The sequence below is a fragment of the Podarcis erhardii genome (genome assembly GCF_964252035.2).
Source record: "Podarcis erhardii genome assembly, chromosome: 7".
NCBI lineage: Eukaryota > Metazoa > Chordata > Lepidosauria > Squamata > Lacertidae > Podarcis > Podarcis erhardii.
In genome coordinates this window covers 66,185,716-66,192,119 of record NC_138511.1, presented here as the reverse complement: position 1 = coordinate 66,192,119, position 6,404 = coordinate 66,185,716, and the positions used below count along the sequence as shown (strand labels likewise).

The 6,404-nt window shown below is 42.4% G+C and overlaps 1 long non-coding RNA gene across 1 annotated transcript; it reads left to right on the top strand.

The window, feature by feature from the left end:
- Window positions 1–1,416: 1,416 nt before the first annotated feature.
- LOC309346199 lies at window positions 1,417–3,865 on the top strand. The gene is made up of 2 exons (XR_014158457.1): window positions 1,417–2,552; window positions 2,784–3,865. It is a non-coding gene; the product is annotated as an uncharacterized lncRNA (long non-coding RNA).
- Window positions 3,866–6,404: the final 2,539 nt, after the last annotated feature.

The following is a 6,404-nucleotide window of genomic DNA, read 5'->3' as shown; positions in this document are numbered from 1 at the left end:
GGAGTCCCGCAACACAATGTTGCTGCCTGGAGTGTTCAATGCCCTCCTCCAGGATATTCCATTCCATTCCCTCCCACCTCACTCAGTCCTGGTTGAACTGCTTGGGGTGTTTCTCCCCTAAACATTTTTGGAGTTCCCTCAAGTAAGTCTGCTGCTACATAAGCAAGAGCACTCACACTTGGACATCTGGAATAGAAGGGATGCTATGAAATTGGTCTTTTTGTAGCAAGTCTAAAGCTGTGATCCTCCAATCTACTGAAATTTGTGACACTTCTTAATAAACATGCATAGGATTTGGGTGCACAGCTGTAAAATAGATCTGCTGCTTCAAGATATGGGCCAGTCCACAGATGCAGCTTTTCCTGCCCTCCTTTGCAGTTAAGAAACCACTTTGCTCTCATCTTCTGTGGGATGTAGCTTACTCTATACCATAGGTAGGCAAACTAAGGCCCAGGGGCTGGATGTGGCCCAACTGCCTTCTCAATCTGGTCCGCGGACGGTCCGGGAATCAGTGTGTTTTTACATGAGTAGAATATGCCCTTTTATTTAAAATGCATCTCTGGGTTTTTTGTGGGGTCTGCCTGATGTTTTTACATGAGTATAAGGTGTGCTTTTATTTAAAATGCATCTCAGGGGTATTTGTGGGGCATAGGAATTCGTTCACCCCCCAAAAAAAATATATAGTCTGCCCCCCCCCAATATCTGAGGGACAGTGGACCGGCTGAAAAAGTTTGCTGACCCCTGCTCTATACAAGCAGGAAAGGGAGGTCAGAATGAGGTGATAGAGTTATGGCAGAGTGGACTTTTCCACTTCCCACTGTAGATAATGCCATCTTTTAGTGTTCTGCTGTACGAATCAAGCAATTCCCTGCAAGTAGAAAACCAGCACAGCATGAGGTGATCTGGATTAAACAAACAAACAAACAAACAAACAAACAAACAAACAAACAAACAAACCCCTCCTTTATGTGCTAGTTGTTTACACGGGGAGCATTCAAAAATGTAATCCTGCACCTATAGCCCAATCCCCTATTGCAGCATTTTGTTGCCTCATTCCGCTTGTATGTATAGGCCAACTCCAGCTGGAGTATTCAGGCCATTGTGGGAGTCGTGTTGCATCTGCTGTGTGTCTGTTGCCCCTGAACAATTAAACTGCCAGGAATAATTTGGGTAAGACACACAAGACTCTGGCAATATGTAACAGCCTCCTTTGAATTTATTTATTGCATTTTTAAAAAGCTCTGACATCACTCACATATACAGTGGTACCTTGGGTTAAGTACTTAATTCGTTCCGGAGGTCCGTTCTTAACCTGAAACTGTTCTTAACCTGAAGCACCACTTTAGCTAATGGGGCCTCCTGCTGCTGCTGTGCCGCCACCGTGCAATTTCTGTTCTCATCCTGAAGCAAAGTTCTTAACCCGAGGTACTACTTCCGGGTTAGCGGAGTCTGTAACCTGAAGCATATGTAACCTGAAGTGTATGTAACCCGAGGTACCACTGTACATCTTCCACTGTATGCTAAAATGTCGGCCTTGCCATTCCCTTTAAAAAATTTCAAATATAATGTATATTGGCACTGTATCAAAGCATAAAGCACACACAAATTGGGTTCTCAATTTTTATTACTCAAAAAAGTAAACAAAGCTGCAATATACTGAGGACATTCCATACAAGAATATACTCATAAAGTTTTGCTAGAGCATTAAACTAATTGGCTGAACTGGACGGCATGTTACTATATACACTTGTATTAGTGAAATGTGTGCTTATGTATTGAAACATATAAGTCTTTAAAAAATAATTAAAAGGAAGTATGTTGCAGGTACACAGATTTCTTTATGTACTGAATAATTATAATAATCTAATACACCAGTTTAGTTTCAGAGTGACCAGAACACATTTAGGATCTGGAGTGGGGAGGAGTGCCACAGGTTAAGATAATAAATATATGGATTACGTCAGTTAGTTAAAAAAATATCAAGTTTAAAAATAAGTACATCATCACATTACTGACCACGTATTTTCTGCATTTTAAGTAATTCTTAAAATTTCTTCAATACTGCTACAAAAAAACTACCCACAATTGTCCTCTAATATAATTTATGACTAGTAACACTGATTTGGTCTGAAACATTCCCAATGTAATAGAGAATGTACAGCATCGGAGAAAGCTCACGTCTTAAATGAATCCTCTCTATTAAGTAAATGTTTAGCAAACAAAAAACAAAAACACGCACATTTTTTAAAGTAAACATTTTAAAAAAGAAGAGAGCAAAATCACAGGGGTTGCTTTTCTCCAACAGTCAACTGTCAAAAATCAGGCATGACCCGCTCTTGATTTAGGATCATACCATCACAAAGTACAGATGAACAGGGAGAAAAAAATGTAACAAACACCTAAATTTTCCTCTCTTTGGAGTTATCAAAAGATTTATAAAATTCTTGAAATATATAAGAGAGATAATATGAAAAAAGTTGGCAACATTTTTTAAAAAAGTTAAGACACAACTTTTGCTTGAAGTCCATGGCTTAAAAACTAGAATGGTTCCAGTTACAGATAGGTAGCCGTGTTGGTCTGCCATAGTCAAAACAAAACAAATTCCTTCCAGTAGCACCTTAAAGACCAACTAAGTCAGTTCTTGGTATGAGCTTTCGTGTGCATGCACACTGTGTATCTGAAGAAGTGTGCATGCACACGAAAGCTCATACCAAGAACTGACTTAGTTGGTCTTTAAGGTGCTACTGGAAGGAATTTGTTTTGTTTAAACTAGAATGGGTTAGCGTCGCCAGGTGCAAAACAGGGCAAGGCTCCTGCACCTTGAATAGCGGCATAGAAGAAAGAATTGTCATTGGTCCTGGCTTGCACGACAAGCTGAACCTACTGCAGTTCCCTCTACTGCACACTGAAAGTGCAGGAGCCCTGCTCTCTTTTGTATCTGACACCCTGGAATAGATGAAATGGTTAGACTTAGCGTTTTACAGTGCAGTTCTATTACATGTCTTCTCAGGAGTCCTTATGCATTCAGGGAGACTCACTCCTCCTAGGTCCACTGACTTATTGTTATTAAAGGAGTATTTATAATCCTTGCTTTTGGATCAAAGCCCTTCCAAGGCCCCTTGGCATAGCAGCCTTCACCAACTTGGTGGGCATTGTAGTCCAAAACAGTTGGAGGGTGCCAGCATATAGGGTTGCAACAACAGCAGCCTTTCTAGACAGAAGACCAGTTCTTAGGGAGGCACTAGATTGCTTTTGTTTGCTAGGGTTTTCTTTATTTGCACAGACCATAGCAAATGAAGAGGGAGATCTTTATTCAGCAGTCAAAGCTCTTGGTAATCTAATCAGAAGAGTAGGATAAAGTTTAAACAACAACAACACTTTTCTAATCAAGAGACTCAGCAGTTGGGTTTATTAATTTACAGCACAGTCCTACAGAAGTAAGCCCCACCAAGTTCAATGGGGCTTGTTCCCAGGTAAGTGGCTACAGGGCTTTAGATGTAAAGTTCTGAAGTGGACCTGGCAGTAATTGCTTCTTGAACATCAGCTGAATAGCATTCAGAGATAGCCAACTCTTAAATGCTTGAAAATCCAGCCAAAATTGAAAGTGCTCTTTTTTCAAATGAGAAATGCTGATGTTTAGCTCTTGGCTCACTTTCCTATCACTAAGAAAAGCTGCAGAAGGCAATCGAAGAATAATGCTGTTGAGAGAAATGAATACTGCTTGCAAACGCCATCCCTTCCCCCACCTCACCGCCCCCCACCCCCCGGCCGAAGTGAATTCTGCAATGTGTTTCTATCACATCAGTCACTAAAGAAGTACAAATCCCACACAAGTTCCCACCCTGCTAAAATTAATGCTGGGAAATGTAATGAGAAGTAGGGAAACAAGGGGCATTCTTCAAACCAACTATTGAACAGGATGTGCTCTCAGGAACATTGTCTGGCTCTTATTAGGCTGTGGCAAGTGGCTGCATTTGATGGTTTCCCACCAATGGCTTCTTTACTCTACCAGCTTGAAAGAGAACCACAACCCAATGGCCAGGAATAATAACAAAAAAGGGGGGATACTTTATTTTATAATCAATAGGAGATAAGAAAAGTGCAACCCTTTCCCATCTGAGGTCCTCCCATTGCCCCCCCCCATAATACCTTTCTCAGTTTGCATCTAGGACTTTGAAACTATATTTGACGATCTCCTCAATGCTTCTTTTAAAGGAAAAATGTTGTAAACACTGGAGATTGCGCAAGCAGCTGTACAATATTACTTCCAGAGGAAAATATCAGAATGTTCCAAGCTTGCAGCAACCAAGCAAAATATGAGAAACAATACTCGAGACAAGCCTGACATTTCACGATTGAAGGAGAACTATGGCAGACTTCGTGCAATCTTGACCAAAAGCTGCTCTCTCTAAACTGCAATTGCCTGTTCAAAGTGATGGGTTTCCATTCTCAGATTTACAGCTCCTCTCTCCCCCACTACCCTAGGCTGTTTACTGGTCTGTATCAGTAGCTTTTACATCAGTGCCTTTCAAATTTCTCAGCTGCAGGAAGCCCTTCCTACAGCAACTGATCTGCAAAGGAGCCCCTGCACATCTGTCTGGAGCCCCTGCCTATTGATGAGGAGGCTGGGAAGTGTTCTAGGGCAGACACAGCCTGTCTGAACTGAGAGTGGAGCTTAGTCTACATTTGTGCCCCGTGTCTGTGCACTATACTGGAAGTCTGGGTAGTGATGCCCGAGCAGTGTCTCAGGGATGCTTCTCTACCATTACTGACTTTCAAATTGAGGAACCGCAGATAAACATTCCTGGATTTCCTAAGATCAGTCTGAAGACCATCACATTACAGGCAACTCCCCAATTATGCGGGCATTATGTTCCGAGGCAGCGCACATTTAAGTGAAATTGCATATATTGGGAACACCGATGAAAATGCCTGCAAACACCGCAACCACTCCCTCCATACTTCCTTGCTCAAACTCCCAACTCTCCACAGCCCTCAAAGGTCGGTGCAAGGGCTCCTGGGATTGTACTTGCAAAGGCTTGCGGGATTGCTTGACACTGTTTTCATGCCATATTTGCAATTTTCATACTCTTTTAGGGCCATTTTTGCCCCCTTTCATGCCACTTCCAGGTTCATGGCTATGTGTGTATGCGTTGTTGCGCATACCTTGAATGCATGTAAATAGGGAGTTGCCTGTACATGAAAATAAATTTGGAAGGTCTGCCTTCAGCCTTTTGGGAATGGGTGTATGTCAGTTTGCATTTCTTAGTGCAGAAAGTATTGATCTGATGTGTAGAGATCTTTCCTATTCTAATTAATTCAAGAGGGTTCTGGGAGCTTCTCTATGTGAAAGAAGCAAGCAGAAGGTTCATGTTTGGGTTATTCCTTCAGAGAAGCTGAGTAAAGCTGGTTTAAACTGGTTCTGTTATCTCTTCTGTCAAGGTCATGCTGACTCTTTCTGTCTCTCTTTCCTTCTGGTGTGGTGTTCTGTACATAGTGTTAAGGTTTAGACTTATTATAAGTTATTGTAAGCTTAAGTTAAGTCTGCTGCAACTGGATTTCTTATGGACAATGCCAATCTTGAATGTATTGGATTTGTGACCATTATGCTCATTTGTCTTCAGTAGCAGTAAAGCTCTGCTGGATGAAATACAATTGCCTCTGATCTATTTTTGGGGAATCCTGCAGTGTGTGTAAGTTGTTACTCTGCTAACTATACATTGGAATGTACTCTGGATCAATACTGAGTAGAATTCCACGGCAGCGTATTCACGCACAGAGCACTTTTTGGCTCATCTGTGGACCAAACTACACAATGGGAACTCCCTGTGGGGGTGTGGTTTTTGTTCAAATCATGGCTAAGGAGGAAAGCAAATAAGCCTCCCCTCCACACACACTGCTGTCCTGGTCACGACACACACAGGGGAGCTCCACCAATGTCAATGCAAACTCCAAAGACATAGCTGCAGCACACATTACACCATGCAGTGTAATTTGGCTTGTAAGCCCCATTAAACACAGTGGGACTGCAGTACACTGACCTCTCCCCCGCCCTTGGCCCCTCTCCCTACCAGAAGTTAGTGCAGTGGCTCCAGCCCACCAGGCAAGCCACTTCTGTGTAGGAAGGAGCTGCAACTCACATGTGTTGCAGGCAGCACAGAAAGGCTGGCCCTGAAATGAAAAAACTGCTTAGATCCGATTCTTCTCCCTGTACGTGCAAAGTGGCATTACTGCATGGACGGCATCGTATGGCAAAGAAGAAAAGCAATCTTGGGATAAATAGCCCCATTTTAGAACACTCTGCAGGCCCAGGATTATGGGCATGGCAACCATGTGATTGTGACTCAGAACGAACTCTGCGGTGGGGGGAAAATCAGTTATGTAAAATCACCCTTAAACATGAT